At 31.4% G+C, this 22,196-nt stretch overlaps 1 protein-coding gene and 1 long non-coding RNA gene across 2 annotated transcripts in view; one reads left to right on the top strand and one right to left on the bottom strand.

Moving 5' to 3' along the window:
* Window positions 1–22,196, bottom strand: part of LOC148130466 (uncharacterized) — a 203,408-nt gene that overhangs the window by 79,112 nt on the left and 102,100 nt on the right. The window lies entirely within an intron of this gene.
* The window catches only part of LOC113409848 (uncharacterized), a 58,663-nt gene that overhangs the window by 35,085 nt on the left and 1,382 nt on the right, over window positions 1–22,196 (top strand). The window contains exons 2-3 of the long non-coding RNA XR_003370583.2: window positions 16,065–18,101; window positions 19,618–21,290. This is a non-coding gene — a long non-coding RNA (uncharacterized LOC113409848). The remainder of the gene's footprint in view (window positions 1–16,064; window positions 18,102–19,617; window positions 21,291–22,196) is intronic.

Below are 22,196 nucleotides of genomic sequence, written 5' to 3'. Positions count from 1 at the left end.
CAATAATGTAAAGTAAGAAAGGCACTTTATAACATTGCAGCAAAATATTTTATAAGCTATTTAAAAAATGCAAAAAAGTATTATTTCCTCAGTGCTAATATTTTTAATTGAGGTCAAACAATTCAATCTTGGTTTCATCAGATCAGAGAATCTTGTTCCTCACAGTCTGAAAGTCCTTCAGGTGCTTTTTTGCAAACTCCAAGTGAGCTTTCATGTGTTTTGAACTAAGGAGAGGCTTCCATCTAGCCACTTTACCATAAAGCCCAGATCAGCGGAGGGCTACAGTGATGGTTGTCCTTCTGAAACTCTGTCCCTTACCCACCAAGATCTATGGAGCTCAGTCAGGGTTCTTGGTCACCTCTTTTACTAAGATATTTCTCCCCCAATTGCTCAGTTTGACTGGGTGACTAGCTCTTGGAAAAGTCTTGGCTGTGCCAAATTTTTTCCATTTGAGAATTATGGAGGCCACTATGCCCTTAGGAACCTTCAGTACAGCAGAAATTTTATTGTAGCCTTCCCCAGATCTGTTTCTTGCAATAATCCTGTCTCTGAGCTCTGCAGGCAGTTCCTTTCATGGATGTTGTTCTGCTACAGTATGCATTGTCAGCTGTGAGGTCTTCTATAGAGAGGTGTGTGCCTTTCCAAATCATGCCCAATCAATTTGTCAACAACTATTGAATCAGGCTGTAGCATAACAAAATTGACAAAAAGTGAAGGGGGAGTAGGGACAAAAACGCCCCCACGCTTCCGTCTCTTTTTTTTTTTTATTCTTCTGAATATTTTTCTATTTCATGTATTGCAACTATATACACTTATCGAAATAATGTTTTAATAAGATAAATGATCTTTATCAGATGCATTTAAATAACTATGAAAAGTTTAAGCTTACAGATGCTGATAAGCTGCGTTAACAGAAAGAAGGTATCTCTCCATTCTGCCAGGTCTACTGGAAGGATATGTTCCAGGCCCGTTCCCTAAAGGCTGTCATCTTATGAATCTAGAAGTATACCTCCTTTGTCTTGTGAACCATCCCTTGAAATCATCCGAGGCCTGAAAACATTGACTCTTTCCACGTGCATTGGGATAGGGTAAGACTATAGCCCAGTACAGCTGAACATGAATGGTTGAGGATGTGTAATTGCCTTTCAGGTGCTGGGACATTTTTGTGGTTTTTATAATTTTTATGTATTTTTAAATTGTAAGCTGCCTGGTATTCTGGTATATAAAATAGGCAGTTATATAGGTCTTTTAGATAAATATATAAAACCCATTATAGATAGTTTTGCCCTATCCTAGTTCACTATTTTTCTTCTTTTTTGCTAAAGAAAATATATGTGATCTCAGTTATATCTGTAGCTATTAGTTAGGAAACAGTTCCAGGTACTGTGGCAGAAGTCAGACATAGTGAATTATAAAATTATAATGCATAATGTGTTGCTGCCAGAACATATAAACCTGGACTTATTAAAAGGTTGAAATATAAACTTCATATCCATATGGCTTTTCAATCAAAATGAATTCCAACTAAACCTATTCATTTAAAATTTTTATTACTTTCACATCAATATATTTAGATGACAAATTGAGATATTTGGCTAAATGTATAAATAGTCATTTTCAGGGGGGACTATGTATAGTGAATTCTTACAATATAAAGTTGATGGAATTTGGAATTTAAATTTTTATTTCTTATGTAATGAACTGAATGGGAAACAGATAAATAACTCTCACCCACCAATTATTTTCTCTTTTCTCTTGGGAAAACAGTTCATTTGAAAATATCTTAATAAAACAGATCATTAGAACTTGAGATTCAAGGAGTAATTACTAGACTTAGCAATTTAGTTAGCCAGTTTATAAACTAGATTCTTAAATCATATGACAAAAAGCAACTGTAAAAATGTGGCTTGGCCTTATATTCTTCCAATGCAGTTACTTAGTTACTATCAAAACAGAATTTGACAGCCAGTTTCTCTTTAGTAGTTAAGGTACCAGGCTAGGAAATCAGGAGACAAAGCTAGCTAGCATCTCCCCTTATGAATAAAGCTAGCTGCACTAGTTGTTTTCAGCCCTAAGAAGGAGGTAATGTATTTCTAAAAATCACCTGAAATCAAAAACTGACCTAAAGTCATACACACACAATAAACAAAATTTAATATAGGATTATATGGGAAATATAATCCTATATTATGTTTTAATATATTTGTATCACTATGGAGCTAAAAGTATCACAGTGGTTAGAATACAGTACTATGGGATAACTCACTACTCACTCCAGAAGTTCAACTCTGAGCGGCTCAAGGTTGACTCAGCCTTTCATCCTTCCAAGGTCAGTAAAATGAAGAGCCAAATTGTTGGGGGCAATATGCTAACTCTGTAAACCGCTTAGAGAAGGATGTAAAGCACTGTAAAGCGGTATATAAGTCTATTGTTATCTATTCAACCAAGAAAATTACATTGTCTTTAATTTTAATATTTAAAAAAATCTCAAAATTTGTTTCAGAAACAAGTACATTCTTTTTCAAGAGCCTCTTTTAACAGAATTCCAATATAATATCCAATTAAATTTATAACTCTAATAATGCACAGATAACTTCTATATGCTGTATGTTTAATCCACAGACTACCATGAATATACTTTATTACTTACTATGGATTGGACCATAGGCTGTTTTATATTGACCCCTAGTTCCATGAGCTGTTACAATTACAGTGACCACCAGCAGTTATTTCTAATTGAAAGCAAACATATGCATGTATTTACTCATCAGGCTATTTCATTTAAGAAAAAATAATAATAAACCAAAGAATTATAAGACATGAGATAACAAAATGAAAATAAAGATAATAAAGCAGTAGAAATGTGTTTATATAGATCTTATATTCCTACATATTTTGTATTTGCAAAACATACTTTTTTCCTACCATATTAAACCTTAGATTATTCATTTCATTTGTACAAATTTTCACCATTTATATTTTTATAATATTACAAACTACTGTGTATTTAACAATAACTGTAACAGGTTTTCTTTTACTCTTAGCCTAGCCTTTCATCTTTAATATATTTGTCCTGTGATTTTATACTCATTCATTCTCTTGCTTGATCAAACCATCTCTAGAGGTTTTTTTATTGTTAAATAAGGATCCTATCCATTCTTGACTTTATATTTTATGTACTTAATTCCTGTTTCGTTTGATTTAGCATTATGCTTTTTTTAAAATAAATTTTATTGATTTCACAATTAAAACAAACCAACAACACATACATAAATGAAAGAGAGAAAAAGAAGGGAGAAGAAAATAGAAAGAAAAAAATAGAAAACAATTAAAAACATTCCTATCTTCAACAGTTTGTAAGACCTCTTTTTTATCCTTATTTTATGCCATATACACACACCTAATCCTTACATATATCTGTGTATCACTACTATGGATTTATCCTATCCTCTTTTGCCTTTTAGTGTGAAGTCTATCTTTGGTCTATCCATTTGTACCAGCAGTTCCAGCTGTTGTATTATATTGAAGTGTCTTTATTTTTTAATGCCAAAGTTAATTTGTCCATTTCTGCACAACTTGAAATTTTTTGAATGATCATCTCCTCTGATGGAACATGAGGCTGCTTCCAACATCGTGCAAAAGCCAATCTGGCCGTTGTCAAAATATGTATTATTATATATTTCACTTTTTTTGATATTTGTTTATCAAAGATCCCTAACAGAAAGGACTCTGGTTTGAATTCGATGTGTTCTCTTGTCATTTCTTCCAGCCAATTTCTAATTTTCTGTCAATATTTTTGAGCTTCTGTACAGGACCACCACATATGGAAAAAAGTTCCCTCTTTTTTTTTTGCATTTCCAGCAGTTCGGACTCATATTGGGGTGCATCTTCGCTAATCTCGAAGGAGGAAGGTGCTATCTATAAAACATTTTATAGGTGTTTTCTTTGTATGCTACCGATTTTGTAATTTTATTATTTCTACCCCCAGACCTTTTCCCATTCTGTTATGGTGATGCTACGTCCTATATTCCTACTCTAGGCTATCATGTTCCCTTTTACAATTTCTTCTTCTAATGCTACTTCTAATAAATAATTATAAAATTTTGTTATATTTTTTTTGCCTGATCCTAATAAAATTTTATCTAATTGCTGGAGTTTATTGTTAATTCTAAATTCTTTCTTTTCCTGTTTATATCTACTTTGAATTTGAAGATATGCCCACTGATCAATTTTTAGTACCCGCTCTTGAAGTTCTTGCTGCGATTTCAAATTTCCTTGTGTATCCAATAGGTCCTTATATTTAATCATTTTAGTGATATCCAGATTATTTGGGTGAATCATCACCTCCATTGTTGAAATCCAAATTGGTATTTTTAAATAGTGTTTTTTCCGTATTTTTTTCCAATTAGTTAATAATGAGCCTCTGATTAGGCGTCTGTGAAAATATTTCTGGCTAGTTTTCCCTACATCCCATAAAAAAGCATGCCACCCCCTCTGCAAGTCATGGCCTTCTAAGAATAATATTCTCTTATTGGTTAAATTCACCCATTCCTTCAACCATACTAAAGAGGCTGCACTATAATACAACTCCCAATTTGGAAGTGCCAGCCCTCCCCTGCTCTTCATATCCTGCATTGCCTTTAAATTTATTTTAGTTTTTTTCCCTTGCCAGATAAATTTTAGTTATTTTATTAAGTTCTTCAAAAAATGTTTTGTGTACTTTGATTGGGATCGTCTGAAATATATATAGGAATTTTGGAAGGATATTCATTTTAATAGCAGCAATCCTGCCTAATAATGAAAGTTGCAGCTTGCCCCATGTTTCTAAATCCTTCTTTACCTGTTGCATCAATTTATCATAATTATTTTCCTTAAGTGTCTTACAATGTGCTGTCAACCATATTCCTAAGTATTTAACTTTCTTTATCACTTGTATTCCCATAACTTCTAGTTCTATTTTCTGTTTTTCTGTTAAATTTTTAGTCATTAATTTTGTTTTCTTCCTGTTTTAAGTCCTGCTACTGCTCCAAATTGTTCTAATTCATTCATCAATTCTTGTCTTCTTTCTATTGGTTCCTCAATGAAAAAAATCATATCATCCGCAAACGCTTGCAACTTATATTCTTCTTTCTTAACCTTTAATCCTTTTATGTCTGGGTTCTGTCTAATTCGCATTAGTAATGCTTCTAATGATAATATGAAGAGCAGGGGTGAGAGTGGGCAGCCCTGTCTGACTCCTTTTTCTATTTTTATTGGGTGGGTATATTCCCCGTTTATTATAATATTAGCCTGTTGTGTATCATAAATGGTTGTTATAATATTTTCAAATTTGGTGCCTAAATTCATATTATAATTTTTTTGGAATAAAAATTGCCAATTTAAATTATCGAAGGCCTTCTTTGCATCTAAAAACATAAGTGCAATTTGTTTTTCGGGGTGGGCTTCATAAAATTCTAAGACATCTACTACTATTCTTAAGTTGTTCCTGATTTGTCTGGTTGGGAGAAATCCATTTTGATCTTCATATATATGCTCATTTAACATTCTTTTTTGTCTACTTGCTATAATAGAAGCGAATATTTTGTAATCAGTATTTAACAGTGAAATTGGCCTATAATTATGTATATATCGGGATCCGAATCCTCCTTCGGGATCAGCGAAATCAATGCCCCCCTCCATGAGTCCAGCATCCTGGCTGCCAATAAGACGTCATTAAAAACTTCCACCATAAGATGTCCTATTTGTTCTGCTATTGCCTTGTACAGCTCCACTGGAATCCCATCTGGTCCCGGGGATTTATTGTTTTTCTGGTTCTCTATTACTGATTTCAATTCAAACCAAGTAATGTCTTTGTTTAATAATTCTTCCATTTCTTCCCCAATTGCTTTATCCTTCACTTCATCTAAATAGTTTCTTATTCTATCCTCGTTAACTTCTTCCTTTTTATATAACTCTTCAAAATACTTATGGGCAATTTCTTTTTTCTGTTCTATCTTCTGTTGTATATTCCCCTTTCCATCTATTAGCTGGTATATCAATCTCTTTTCTTTCCTTTTTTTTTAGTCTATACGATAGCCATCTCCCTGGCTTATTAGCATGCTCAAAATAAGTTTGTCTAGTTGTATTCAAATTTATAATCATTCTCTCTTGTTCAATTAAATTCAATTTATGTTTAGTTATTACTATCTGATTTTGCAATTTTGAATCCTTTGGGGTACTCTGTAATTGAGTTTCTAATTCCGTAATTTTTTGTTGTAATTTGTTTTACTGGGCGTATTTTTCCTTATTCCTCTTGGCGTTATGAGAGATTGTTATACCTCTTATTACTGCCTTCATTGTATCCTAAATGTTTTGTTTCGTAGTTGCTCCATTATCATTTTCCTTTAAGAAATAATTTAATTCCTCCTTGAGTTTGTTGGTGTATTCTTTTTCTCTTATTAACTGAGTATTTAACATCCATCTTTTCTTGGGTTTTTCCCTACCCTTCCATATTATCTGAATTGGATTGTGATCGGCCCATTCATTAGGTAAAATTTCAATCCCTTTTATCTCATTTGCTATTTCCCCATTCATCCATGCCATATCAATTTGTGTCCATATTTGATGAGAATTTGAATAGAATGTAAATTGTTTTTTCTCAGGATGTAATCTTCTCCATATATCAATCAAATTTAACTCTTTCATCATTTCCATACATATCTTGGGAAGCTCTCTTTTCCCCCCTTTGTTCTTCCCCCAATTACTGTGGTCTTTTTGGTAATAAGCAATAGAATTAAAGTCTCCTATGATATAAATATTTCTTTTTTCCAATCCTACTATTTTTCCATAAAGATGCTTAAAAAACTCTTTTTGATCTCCGTTCGGGGTGTAGATTACCACTAAGAGAATTGGGATGGCATTAATCCAGATCTGCAAAACCAGAGTTCTTCCCTCAGAATCCGACCATATTAAATCTGCTTTCAAATCCTCTTTAACATATACTGCAATCCCTTTCTTTTTTTACCGCTGGTGCGGTAAATAGCTTCCCTAATTTCGGACATTCTAGGTATTTTTCATCTGTTTTCTTTATATGAGTTTCTTGTAGGCAAATTATATCAGCATTTTGTTTGATTAGTTTAGCTATTATCCTTTTCCTTTTTATGGTCGAGTTTAAACCATTTATATTAATTGATAGTAGTTTCTTTTCTTCTTCCATTTAATTAATTCTGTTTCGCTCTTTGTCTTGTAATGGCTCCGGTCTCTCCTTGTGCCTGAAGATGTGTCCTACTTTCTTCTCTCTCCTGATGTAGATGAGTATTTCCTTGATTTCCTAAAGTTCCATCTCTGTTCTTATGATAGCCTTGATCTTCCTGGGAGTTTGCTTCCAGTTCCTCCTTACTGCTCTGGTCTTCCGGACCTATCAATCGCTCATAAAATTCCTGGGCCTTTTCCATGGAGTCTATTTTAATTTTCCTTTCGTTCCAAAAAACTAACATCCCCTCTGGGATTAGCCATTTAAATATGATTCTTTTCTGATTTAGGTAAGCTGCTAAGAACTTGTAGTCTCGTCTTTGTTATCTTACTCTTCTTGGTATTTGTTTGAGAATCAAGACTTCTTTACCTTTATACGTGATTGTTTCATCTCTTGACATCCTATATATGATATCCCGGACACTCCTTCTCGCAAATCGTATATGGACTTCTCTTGGGCATTTGTGGCATCTCCCATAATTAGTGCTAATCCTGTAAACTTCATCAAACTCCCTTAAGATGTCATCTTTATCCTTTTCCAATAGTCCAGCCAGTATTCCCGCCATTAGTTGTTCCAGGTCTTCTTCTTTGGATTCCACTACATTTTGGAATCTCAAGTATGTAGCAGCCTTGTCCATCTCTAGGTAGACCAGTGAGTCCTCCATTTCTTTACTCACATTCTTTAATTCTTCATCAACCCTAATTTCCTTTCGGTTCGTTCAGTCCTTTTCTCTACCTCTTTTATTGTTGCTTCATTTTTCTCCAAGGCCTGCTGTAATAATCCAACTTTGTCCTCTACTTTGGAGATATCTGCTTTCATTTCTGCTTTTAATTTCCCCATCTCCTCTTTTAGTTCATTGATATCTGCCCTTGTCTCGTTATGGTTTTTCATCATTGTTTCTTGCAGCTTCGTCATCGATTCCTGTAAAGTCAGCAAAATTGATTGGATGTTGGCATTCGAGATGTTAGCTTGTTTCTCCACTGGTAATGTTTCTTCTATGGTTTTTTGTGCCATGGGGGAAGCTGTTGCCGACATAGTTGTTAACGTCGGGGTGACCTTTCTTCCAGTTTTCAGAGCTGTAGTAGTTGTGGAAGTCATTTCTTTTAAGATTTGTTTCTGTTATTGTACTATATTAATTATATTATCCCAAATTAACATTCAGTGATAGAATCTCTGTATTAGGATTGCCCAGTATCTAATCACTTAATCTATCTATCTGCTGGATAGCTGTGCTCTTAACTGGTTACTGGAGTATAAGTACTTTTATATAAAAATATTATCACTGTATTATTTTAAATCCAAATTCTAAATCACATATATAATTTTATAAGGTCTACGCTCAGCCTCTATACATAACTTCATGTTATCTATATTTATATCTATATCTATATCTATAATATCCAAATCCAACTATATTTAAATATTATAAATAAATATGTGTATTTATCTAACCTTATTTTAAATATTCTTAAACATTATGCTTCTTAAATAACCAGTCCATGTAACAAAGTGGGTAAAAGCATAACTTCATATATAGTTATTTTACTTCATACAACATTCTTTTCTCTTTACAGACCATATGCTTCTCACGACAATTCTACCAATAAATATTATATGAAGGCAAACAAATTTATGTAGTGTAGCTGTAATTTTTTTTGCTGTTTATTTATAAGCCAGTTTGGTTAAAGCACTAGGCTAGTAAGTAAGAGACCATGATTTCAAGTCCAGTCTTAGCCATGAAAACCAGTTAGATGATTTTGGACTAGTTACTCTCCCTCAGCCCAACCCATGTCATAGGACTTTTATTGTGGGAAAAATGAGGAGGAAGATCTGTATGTTTGCTACCTTGAGTTATTTGTAAAAATAACAAAAGTGGAATACAAATAAATAAAAGAAAAATTATTAATTACCTTATTTCCAAACTGTACTAACTTGGTATTCAGTGCATTAATCTTAATATCCATATTGCTTGTTTTATCATAAAGTCTAAATATTTCAATAGAAGAAATATACATAGCTCAGGTCAAATTATAGAGGTGTTCTTGGAACTCTGTTTGATTGAAGATGTTTCATTAGCCAAGTAAGTATATTAGTTGGGTAATAAACATCTGCAAACAAATAACCAAATGTAGAGAGCACCAAAGTCTACATATGTAAAATTTACTGAGCATCATCCAGGTTCTTAGGCTGCAACACTGTATACAGTTATATGTATATTCATATTCCTAAACAATATATTTCTAATGTTATGATAAACATTACTTATACATTTATCCATAAATATGTTAAACAAGACAAATTCTACATATTCATGTTTTATTCCTTGTTCAATATTGAACAATTCACTAATCTTTCATTTATTCTCATGTGCATTTTACTTCCATCTTATTTATTTGCAAGTGTTTCTATGTCACTCCATTGCCATTGGCATACAATTATCATAAAAAAGATTTAAAGCACTGTACCATTATAAGTATATAAATTTCAAAAATGAAATAGTAGCACTATCCACTGGGGACATACAATGTAATAGCCATTTTCATTGCCATATTCATACAACTGTTCCAGTGATCAAGCCAATCCACTATTATATACTTTCCTTAGAGAAAGCACACATTTAATCATTCTGATTATACATTTCTCAGTGACCTTTTTAAGACCAAAAATGCCCTTGTTCTACATCATATTTCCTTGCCCTACATCACACTGCACATATTCTAGCTCTATATATTTGTTATAAACTCATTTGATATATAATATATATTATTTGATATATATCATATATTATATGTTTATTTTGTACAACTCAAATTGTGGTACATAATGCTTATTACTTCTATTTTCCCTACAACTTCAATAAATGTATGAAGTTAGTGGGGTTGGAGAGAGTGACTGGCCTGAAATCATGTAGCTTCAATGCCTAAGAGACGACTAGACTTCAGGGTTCTCCCAGTTTCTAGTCTTCCATTCTAACCACTATTCCAAACTGGCTCTCTTGTCCATCAGTATTTTTCCAAATCTCTTCTAAGGCATGCTTATCAAATATTCCCTTAGTTTGTTGCAGCCTCTGAGTGCATGCCAGTAAACTGCATATAGGAACAGTATTTTCACTTGAAAACTAGATTAGATATAGTAGCTTCCGTAAAATAGCCTGAGCATTCTTGGAGTATTTCTGGGGTTTTGGTTGTCCCTATGGCATTTGAAACTGACCAGTGGTATCCTTCTAATAGCAGGGAATGCAAGGCTAGTAATCTAGTCTATACTTCATACTTACTAAAACATGTTACCTTTCTAATATTTGTCCAGATATGCAAGAGACTGAACTCCTAAGGAGAGAAATAATAAATTAGCTTCTTATATTTTTTTAAACATGAAGCAATCATGACAAAGAAAGTATTCTAAATAAACCAATCTTTTTTTTGTGCAGATATTTTTATTGTGCATTTTCCTTCATTTTACATCACAATTTCAATTTTGCAACAATGATATGCTGGTTGTATCAACACCTTTTTAAAATATACATGATGTTATACATCCTAGTTACAACCATTTTTCTCTTTTTCATACAGTATTGTCATAGAAAAAAGAATAAAAAGTTGATACTATACAACATACTTATATCTATTGTATCCATGGTTATAGCATATTTTTCTACACATTTATCACTCTAATTATTTTGATTTGCAATTATGTACAATCTAGTACCAACACTCCTTACAATATATATCCTTCTATATAGCATTATACCTAGATTTGTTTCTAACTTGATCTTCTTTCGTCATCCATTTTCTAACCTTTGCATCTATTGTCTAGCCAATTGTCCCATATTAGGTAATACTCTGTTTCTCATTTGTCTTTAATTTCCATCATTAACCTGTCCATTTCAGCACATTCTAATATTTTCTTTATTACCATTTCCTCTGTGGGTATATTTCCATTTTTCTAATTTTGTGCATATGTAATTCTGGCTGCTTTTATTACATGTCATATTAAACATTGGACTCTTTTATTGTATTTCCCCATTCGTATGCCTAATAAAAATAGTTCTGGTTTTAGGTCTTAAATAAATGAATCTTCAATGCCTTAGCTTGAATGTAATGGTATAGTACACCAAATAAAACTAAAAACATTTTCATTTTTAAAATATTTTTTTTTCTATATCTTGCTTTGTGGCTTCTCATCTCGCTGAGTTCCAGAGTGGAAGCCATCTCTTTCATTAAGCTTCCTTCACTATGCCTATTTATATTTTCTTTTTCACCCGAGCCAAACAATAAGAAAAATCATCTCTCTCTTCTTTCATTACAATTTGGTATGCATGTGTGAGTGCATGTGCATATCAGTGGAAATGCTTGCATTTTTTCCCAAACAAAAATGCCCATTTTGGAGTCACTGCAAAGAACAATGATAGTAACAATGATGAAAACTAGGTTATTTGCCGGTTATTTACTGAGAAGCTTCCCTATTTTGGGGGAAAAACACTCTTTATGTCTTCTTTAACAAATACTCTTGGAAAAAGGAAATTCCACTACCTTCTGCTTTCTATCCCTAGAACATTTTAGGATATATATCATTACATTCTGCAATATATATGATTACAGCCATGTTATAGAAGGCCTTAAGGGACAAATTTATTTAATGTCAGAAAATAACACATAGTCATTAGATGCTACATTGTTCTTTCAATAAATAAAAGATACTTTATTTAGATAAAATAAAATAAGGAATTATTTACATATTTTATGTCAATTGCCACCATATATATCCAACTGCTGTTTTCACTTGCAGTGATTTAATATTCTTTTTTTCCCCCACGAGGTGGCAGTCATTTCAACTTAATATAACCACAAATGGTTTCCACATGTGGAGCAAACAATGATATTCTTTGTGTTTGGAATTATAGCAAGAGAAAATTGATTTTAACTTTCTGAGTTTCACTAGGGTTTGACTAGCTAGAGTACATTCACAGGTTAGTTCATACCAAACATTGGGACATTTATACTTTTTTAGTTTTTATTACTTAATGTTGAAAGACAGTTTTTGACTACTTAGGATGGGGTCTTAGTGTACTATATTTATGAATCTTAAATGTAATATATCACAATCCATAGACATATTTTCTAATATTAGCATGCCAAATTTTGAAACATTTAAAAAGAGAAGTTGTGAATTTAATTTCTCCTTTGTGGTTAATACCAAATCCCAAACTAAAGTTATTAAAGATGTTGATGAGTCCCATTTGTTGCAAATTAATACAATAAAGGGAAGATGTGTTAATTTTGTTAAATCTATGACTGCAAAGTACAATTAGGTATGAAACTGGATTCTAGGTTGGATTCCAACATTGCGAAAGATCTTTGATCTCCAAAAGATATAGATAGGTAGATAATCGATAGATAGATGATAGATAGATGAATAGATGATAGATAGATGATAGGTGAATGGATGGAGATAGATAAATAGATAGATGATACAGACACAATCATTTTAGACAAGTGATAGAATGTCCAGCCAATTAGAAAAAGGAGAAAACAAAACAAATACTAGTCATTGCATGTTGTCTATTGATGTTTCTAGATCAATTATAACAAGTTTATTTGTCTGGAAGATTCAACAGACTAAATAAATTATTAGACAAGGAATTCTCATTTTTGAAAAGATCAATGTAAGGAGATTTGCATATTTTGTCAGCAAATTATATTTAGATGAATAATTGTATAAAGTGGCCTATCTGTTAAATGTGTCTTTAGCTTACATCGATACTTAGTTAATGTTACTTAGATAAAGTTAATGTAATTACTAGAAAAATACTAACATTCTCCAGATTCTTTATCCAGCTGATCTTTTAAAAAATGATTCTGCATATGTGTTGATTTATTACAGAGGAGCCAGAGGAGTCAGTGATCACAAGGATATTAAGGTCTTTGTTTAAGATGCTACTCAGAACATTGGCTAACAGGTTCAATTTTTTTCTGTTTTGTTTTGAAAAAATGTAAATCTGAGAAAAAATAGTGGATATGACAGGAACAAATTACTAGTTATGGCTTCTGTAAAAAGAAAATTCAGCAGAATTTTCCATTTCATATTTCATTCCAAGTCATACTAACCTTTTAATAAACTTACAAGGAAAATCATTGATTCATTAAAACCAAAGCCCTAAAAGGAAAATATATATACAATCAGAAAGCATTATAACATTCACACAACCCAGAACATTAATTGTCCCATGACATTTTCAGCAATCTGTAATTTTTAGACAGCATTCTTGACACTTGACCAATGTTTTGTTTTTAAAAATATTATTATTCAAAATCGATCCCTTGGTGTCTAGCTTGCAAAAAAAAACAAACCTCAGAATATCTTTTAATCCACATGATCTTAGTTTCATGATTTGGGATCAAAAATATGCATTTTCAGATCTAGAAACATTTATTCACTTATTGATTAATATTATTTTGTTATCAAGGGAGATTCTTTTAGCAGTTAACCCAGCATTTTAGTTTCATGTGATACATAGCTCATTGCCTACTCATTTTTCCTTCTTTTGATGCTGCCACTGAGAAACTAATAGTTTAATACTTAAGCAGAAATTCATTCCAAATGAGAGAGTTGCCTAAGAATTGGCAGATTAGCACTATTGTTTTTAAAAACTATGTTTAACCAAGTTTTAGGTTATCATATAAAATTTAATCTCTACTAGTACCTAATCATCTTTTTCTAGAAGATAACTTTCTAGATTATGCCCATGCATTGTGACAATCTTATATACTGCATATTGAAGACCTGGTTTTGCCAGGGGGCCTGGGGAACCCAGAGAGGGATGGAGCCCATCAAATGGCTAGTGTGATCTGCTGTCGTCAGGGCAGAGGGTGGGAGTCAGTTTTTGTTTTGTTTTGTTTTTTGTTTTGTTTTGTTTTCCCAAATTTTGTTCTACTTTACTAATTTATTTGATTCTTTTTGTTAGTTTTTTAAAATTGTTTTTATTTTTATTTTTTTGTTTTAAATATGGTTTTACATTGTGTAAGCCGCCTCAAGTTGCCATGGGTGAATAGGCGGCAATATAAATTAAATAAACAAACAAATAAATATTAAAGATAAAGATTCTGAAGGGGTCTCAAGCTAAGTTCAAAGATTCATCTCCTGAGAATCACTCAGCCATATATATCAATGAAGGCTATTTTGGGGGGTGGGAACATTTGTTTGTGAGAAGGGGAATGACTGGCCCAATCCACTGTTTCACAGTTCAGTTATTCTGAATAGTTATTTTTAAAATCATCTGTTTGATCACCTCAGAAAGGAGCTTTTCAACTCAAAAGTAAATTTCAAATTTGCCATTTACTCAATCAATATATCATTTCAAGTAATCAATAAATTTTCTCTTTCTATTATTACTCCCCCTTCCCCTTCTTCCTCCTCTTCCTCATTCTTCTCCTTCTTCTTTCTTACTTACTTAACTTGAACTTCCACTGTTACTTTACTTAAAAGACTACCCAGAGTCATAAATTCTTATTATATCTCCAAACTTCCCCTTGGTCCTATCTGTATTTTAAAATAGTTTACCATAATTTCGCCTTGTTTAGAGTTATGAACGCTTTCAAAAATAGGAAAGAAATAATTATGTGTGAAAAGTGGACATAGTACTCTCTTTAACAGTCTGCGTTAGTTGAATACACATTTTAAATGAGAATTCTTGTTGGCCTAATTGTTTAGCTGCCTGTGAAACCACTGTTATTTGTGAATCCAAATTTGCTATTTTCCATTGAGCAAAACTAAAAATGTAGACTTCTTTTTTAATCAATAGTTGAAATTTCTGGAAATATAGTTAGTTGTAAGTTATGCACATGGGATTCCAAGCAGTAATTCAGCTGGATCAAGATCAATATAAAGACAATGTGCAGGTGTGGGATAAATAAGGACATAATATTTATCTAAGTAAGTATACAATTACAAATCTGAATTTCTTGAAGTTTTGTTTTGTGACCCTCATAGTTTAAACAAATTATAACTGCAAATTGGTTTGACATTTTAAGATGATTTAAAATAAAAATATCCTCTGATCAGATATCAAATTTATCTTGAATCAACATCCATTAAATTGAAGTTCCTTGATACCCAGTATCTAATCAATGACACAGAACTCTTATATAAATTACACTTGTTTGGGAAATATATTGTCCAAATTAGGTGTTATAGTAAAAATATTTTCATGTTTTTTTTAATAACTAAAAGAGGATCACAAATTAAATTAAGATCTAGGATGAACTGAAGAGATATGTATAAAATTGATATCAAATTTAAAAGAAAGGAGTATGTCCAGATGTGTACTGAGTTCAATATTTTTTAATTTGTCTAATAAGGCTTTCATTATAATATCTATATATTAATTAATTTTGTATGTGATAAGGTTGCTAAAGTGAAAGCATGTTATTCAGTATGGATGAAACTTGCATGCAGGCCCAAGACAACCAGGCCAATATTCCTTGTCTTGTGCTGGTCTTCCCTCAAATTGTGTTTTATATCTTGTTTGAAACATAAAATTTTTATGGAACTTACCTTAAAAAAATAATTTATATCTGTTGTAAAACTGTCCACACTTCTATTTTTCTGGCAGACAACAATGGTCCTATGCTTGTCGGATCAGAGATAAGTCATAATGTCTATTTATATTTGTATACGTCTGTAGCTGTTATTACAAAATATCAACAAAAGCTAGTAATAAAAGGCACGATCTTTTAACCTTCCCATAGGGCTGCGACCTTCTTATTTGCTCCATATTATTATTTTTATTTAATATATATACTTAACCCCTAACTTTTTCCAACTTGGTACCCCACAGGCAAAATGAACTTCAGCTCACATAAATTTGAAGATAAGAGCCAAAGGCAACATATCTGGAAATATTAAATTGAGGAGCACTGAAATAACCCAATTGCTTCTGTAGTCGTGGCTGTGGGTTTATCCTAACCCCAAAAGATGAGTGTCATTTTGGCTGAATTTGTTTGATGCTTTACTTTAAGAATTATCCATTAAGTTGTTCACACCTGCATTTTGGAGTTTTTTTTTTTCTATAACTGAATATGTTTGAAATAGAAAAATAGAATTCTAGAAAGAAATAACGTATTTGAACACAAGTTAAGATTTCAAAGAATGGCAAGGAAAGTGGAGTTATTAGATTTTCCAAGGCACCACCATTAGTTTGCTGCTAGTATCATAAAACAGGTGGAATATAAAGCAGAGAAACATTGCAAGTTATTTTGTTACAGTGGTATTGCTCACCTGAATTGGCCTATAGATTCACATCACATGAAATAGGATATTCTCATTACCTGTAGCCTTTATTATTATTTAATAATTTCCTATGCTATGTGATTTTTCCCTTGCTTCATTATGCATAGCAAAATGATTCAGCAAATTGAGTCATTGACAACCACTTATATTCTTCCATATACCTATGTAAAGCTAAATGGTACATGAGCCATATATATATAAATGAGCTAGTACCTTTACAAAGAATCTCTCCATCTCTTAAAACCGATTGGAAGTCAAATGCTCTTTTCCCCCATTCCTAGCTCCAGAAGGTCCCAGTCTAGAAAAAGCAAATCTATAGTAGAAAAGGCAAAGCCCAGTCTAACTGCCATTAGACATGAGCATGCTCAGTATAATAAAATGTTCGTTGAATATGGAGTAACCACTGAAAAGTGAAGGATAAATCTTTTTACTATTTTTATTAGAGAATAAAGTTCTGAATTGCTGTGTAGAACAGCAATCAAATTAGAGGAACATTCATGTGGGGCCCCAGATATTCTGAAAAATATTCAGACTTTGGCAGTTATCAATTCTGGATGTATACAAAGGCTGACAAGGTTTGCATGGATAATAACAAAAAAACAACATATTGCTTCAAATCTGAATGCTATTTCTTTGCATATTACTCAGCTGATTTTTCAAAATAATTAAACAGAAAGTGTTGTGAATGAGTCTCTACAGATGCATAAAATGCAACATAATATATTTATATAGCAATTATTACAGCAATTGTATTTTATTTAGTACAATTCATATATTTAACATTTTTACCTATAATGTTAGGAGCTGAAAACATTGTTAAAAACAATTGTAAACAGTTCTGTGAATAATTCACTACTCTATTGATGCCTGGTATCTTCCATGCAATTTAATACAGTGATACAAATGGCCAAGCTACTATGTTATTTCAATTTCTTGTGGTTTATTTATCTGTTTCCATGAAAATAAGAAAGAAATGTTAAGGGAAGAAGGGTCTGGAATAAAAATGTTTCTTTATATAATCATATCCTCACATCACATGAAATAACTTGTTTCATTGTTTTAAAAATGTGTGCCAAAAATTTGTTTCAACCATGTTTATTTTCAGCAAAGATAAAGTTAAATATTTATGCATAATATTCATCTAATGTATTTTAATACTAGAAAAACACATATCTTTTAAAAATATTTTTAAAATGTTATTCAGAAAGGGGAAGTGGGGAGAAAAAAAATCACTTTTAAAACAGAAGCAAAATCTGGATTTTGTTATAACTTGGTCATATTCAACAATCTAGTGGAAAAAAGCATTCACGAAAAGACTTTTGTTTAAAGATGCATTATTCAAGCCTTGAATTTGTTAAAGACTTCAGCTTGTAGAGAAGACATCATATGAATACCCCACTATGTTACTATATTTAATTAAATTTTATTTAATGTTATTTTATTCTCAATTCTACATGTGAATAAACAAAAATATCTTATACCATGCAATATAAAATGAGTTTCTTTTGGTTTTACAGGAATACAGATGCAACATTAAATGGTAAAGTAAAATATATCAAACAATAATAAAAAGTTATGAAGAGAGGTTTGTATAACAAACATCTTAAAAATCTGCTGTTTGCAATTCTATTGAATTTTCTGAAGAAAAAAGCAGTATTTTTTAAAAATGTCTTAAATGATTCCTTTATTAGCATTTATGTTTGCTCTAGATTTTCTTTAAGTATTTGAAAATATTGTTTGTTTGCCTTCTTCTTTTCCAAGAACCATGTTATATACAAAAAATCTTTTCAGAAAACATTCTTTTAAGCAACTAATCCACAATATTTCATACGGCATAAAGTTCTTAATTATATTTTTATATTTTTGTTTACTAAATAGTAATTACTTGCATATGGATTTTATAAAAATCCATATCATGAATCATTATTGTAAAGACTAAGCATTGTAATAATATACATTGGTTAAATAATAATCAGACTGAAAAATCCACTAACATTCAATATTAATTTATACATTGAGAAGAAGTACTCTTCGGCATAAATATTTCAGTAATGTATACCTATCTTTATAGACTTCAATAATCAACATTATATTCTTAATTGTGTACTCTTATATGAAGAGATTAATAAAATGATTTCTTAGTTAATATTTTCTAATATCCTAATAAACATTAAATTCTACAAATGACAAATTCAATATTAAGATGCCAATATTGCTAAGGCAGATGCAGTGTTGTCTATATTACATTTAATATAAAATAGTATTTACAATTTCTAAACAGAAGTATAATTCTCTGTAAATTTAGATTTGTAAAACAAAAATAAATGATGGTACACTTTCATTAGATGAAGAAGCATTTTAGTAAGATCAGTGTTAACTGAAATTGTTCTCACATTCTATATACAAGGAAAAATAATGAAATTAATATTGTGAAAGACGATAAGAAACTCTAGAAATAAAATAATTAAGATGGGTAGAAAAACTATTTTAATGCACATCAAGCTTAATAATAATTCAAGATAATAATAGTTCAGATCAAATGGAAAACAAAATTTTACTAAGCGTTCTCTAAAGCTTTCTTAACAAAGAGACTTGTGGCCCTTTCATGCACAAACCTTAACCCTTGACCTTTTTCTCTGTTGACAAAATAAGAATACTGAAAATGTTACATATCATACAAATGTTCATTTTGTACAAATTCTTTCTTCTCTATTCTTGGGCTAGGAAAAGGAGCTCTATTCAGAAAGAGTCCAAGACAAGCCTGCTTTTTAACTGTCATGTGACTCTTTTTTTTCCCTTTAAAACCCATGTGCTCATGTATCATTTTACTCCAAATATCTATGCCGATTTCAGCTCAACCTGGCTTTGCTCTGAATGCATGACATATGACTGTGTGGGAGCATGAGAACTATCTTTCTTAAAAGCAAGGTCCTCATAGTTGGCCTGTAACCATGGAAGCAGATGTCTCTTTTTTGCTTGTGTTTTTTTTCCTTTTGCTTACCCCTGCTTACCTCTTTGCAGCCCCGAGCTGCTCCTTATTGTTAAAAGGGGGTTGGCTTGATTTTTCTTCATCATGAACGAACTTGTCTCTTTTTTCAAAGGCTATGATGCTGCAGGTCATCGGTCTAGACTGTTTGGACGGTCCAAAGAATAGCCTTGAAGTAACCCTTGCTCTGTCTATGCCACACCACCAGCCGAGCAACTGCAGACTGTGGGGGGACATTGGAGATCTGTTTTTGAAAAGAAGTCTGTCTGATTTTGCCATTGTGCCTTTTCACTCATCGATCGAATGAATATCGAACCTTCTGTCGTTGCATGTGTGAAATAGATAGCTTAGCAAGCATATTTGAGCTCAAACCTGTGCAAAGGGCCAAACTGTTATTCTGTTCTTCCTAATTTTCATTTTGTGTTCTCCAAGAGGTGTTTTCCATCAGGAATCTCTTTTTAATATATATTACCCAGTTACATACTAATGTTAAATTCTGTCTATACATTCACATTTCCTCCCCCACTAGGCTACAACAACTAGCACGTTTATATTCTAAGATTTGGAAATTGTTGTTGTTGTTGTTGTTATTGTTATTGTGTATGTGTGTATTTGTGTGTTCAGTTCTTTTAAGTTTCATAACTGAACAAAACACCTGAGTTTTAAAAATAATTTATTGAAGGATATATGAGTTCTCATAACCACACATGTTCTAAAATCACCCTGTTGTCTATTGACAATTATTACACTAATTATTATAATAAAACTTATTAGAGGGAAAATAAAATTCTCATATTTTATGTGATAAAGTAACTGCTTTTCAGAATATTTTTTTTCTAAATGGGAAAAAGAAACTGTCTCTCACAAATGTTCATACAAAAAAATAAATACGAAGCATTCTTATATTATTGTATATCATCTAAATAAACCTCAATATGAAAATAATAGGCAACGTTATTTAACTAAAATATATTTATGTTTTTGATGAAACAAAGCACATGAAAGTTATGTGGAAATTGTTAAATCAACCACAATTCAATTGCATTTGCTTTCTTTTTTAAAAGTCCCAAGGTACTTAAATGAGATATTCTGAAACTCATTTATACTATTTTGCTTATATTCAAGTCTATGAACATTTCTGTCACAACTGACTATCAAAAAAAAAAAAAAAAGTTCCCACACTGAAAACTGAGCGGATGTGCTCATTGTAGAGTATTGTTGCCTTTATACTGATCCAATAAAATTCAAATCAAATGGGCTTACATTTTCGTCTGGGGGTCGCTTATCCAGCATTGTCTATATATGGCTTCAGCATCTATATATGTTTTCAGATATCACTGCCTCTGTACTTGGAGACATACCTATTTTCTCTAATTGCCAAAGGCAAAGGGGACGTGCACGAACGAATAAAGAAGGTTATTGTGACAGATGAAACATAATTCACAATGAATACTCTTTTCATTCAGACTTAACATGGAAGAGGATTAGTCCAAGCTAAAATTTAGAAGAGGGAGTAAACTTCATTCCAATAATACAAGGACAGGCCAGAAATGGAAAACTACTGTAAATGCAAACAGGATTTTTTTCATGATTTTGGATTGTTTCGTACCAGAAGAAATATTAAACTGACAAAAGTTGAAGATAAATAGCAATAGAAACCAAAATGACATACGATGCTTTTTCTAGACTGGATCATGATGAATGCTTATCGTATGTTTCTTCTTCCTCTGACAGAGATTTAATGAATGAAAAATGTTTTTTTTTCTTCAATAAATACATTTTTTGAAAGTAGGTATTCCTTTTTATATGTTTACTAAAATTTACCTTTCTTTATATTTGTTAATGAATTTTTTAAGACTTTGTTTATACTGCACCAAGAGGTTGAATTTAGTGAAAAGTATCACAATAATTATTTTACTGTATGCAAATATGCTGGACTTCAAATGTTAATTTGGAGTGATAATTGGCTTAAATTTTAATTACTGCTTATAAGAATGTTATTAATTTTGTTGCTTTTTACATGTTTTGAGTCTATTAACAAAGTGAAGAAAGAATTATTTGCTATGATTAATTTTTTTTAAAAAAATGTTGTTCTACATTGCTTTTATTTCTTTCACTGCAAATATGTTTAAGAGAAGTGCATATTTTAAAATTTGATCATTCTTAATTTTATCCATTGGTAGCTATTATATAGACTAATGAGCAACCTGAAAAGGAAATATCTAAAAAATATGCATGGAAAGTATCTTGTTCTGTATATTTAATATTATTATATATTATAAAATAGATTAAAAATATTTTCAGGAAGTTAACATTATCAAAATATTTCAAATAATTGAACTCCTATAGTTATTTATCTGAAAATCTCACTGAGATTTATAAGTAATTCCTATAGTTACTTATCTGAAAATCTCACTCAGTCAACCAGAATGGCTTTTGAGAATGCAAATATAGGTTTGTACTATATCTTTTTAATATTCTACTTCTATTTTCAGCTGCTTTTGCTAGATTTTATGACCCCTAACTTCTGAACTATATGCTGTATATTTCAGCAACATATGAACATTAAACAAACATGTGAATTAAAATTCCATAAAACAACAGAAGATTGTCCATTAGATTTCATTTGCAACAATTTTATACCAATTTTATACAATTTTATTACAGGAAAAAAATAAACTCAGAACATTCTTC

The sequence above is a fragment of the Notechis scutatus genome, chromosome 5 (genome assembly GCF_049901735.1).
Source record: "Notechis scutatus isolate UNSWTSFEM ecotype Mainland chromosome 5, rNotScu1.2, whole genome shotgun sequence".
Taxonomy (NCBI): domain Eukaryota; kingdom Metazoa; phylum Chordata; class Lepidosauria; order Squamata; family Elapidae; genus Notechis; species Notechis scutatus.
Note: the sequence above shows the minus strand (reverse complement) of the source record. Positions and strands in the feature narration are given on the sequence as shown.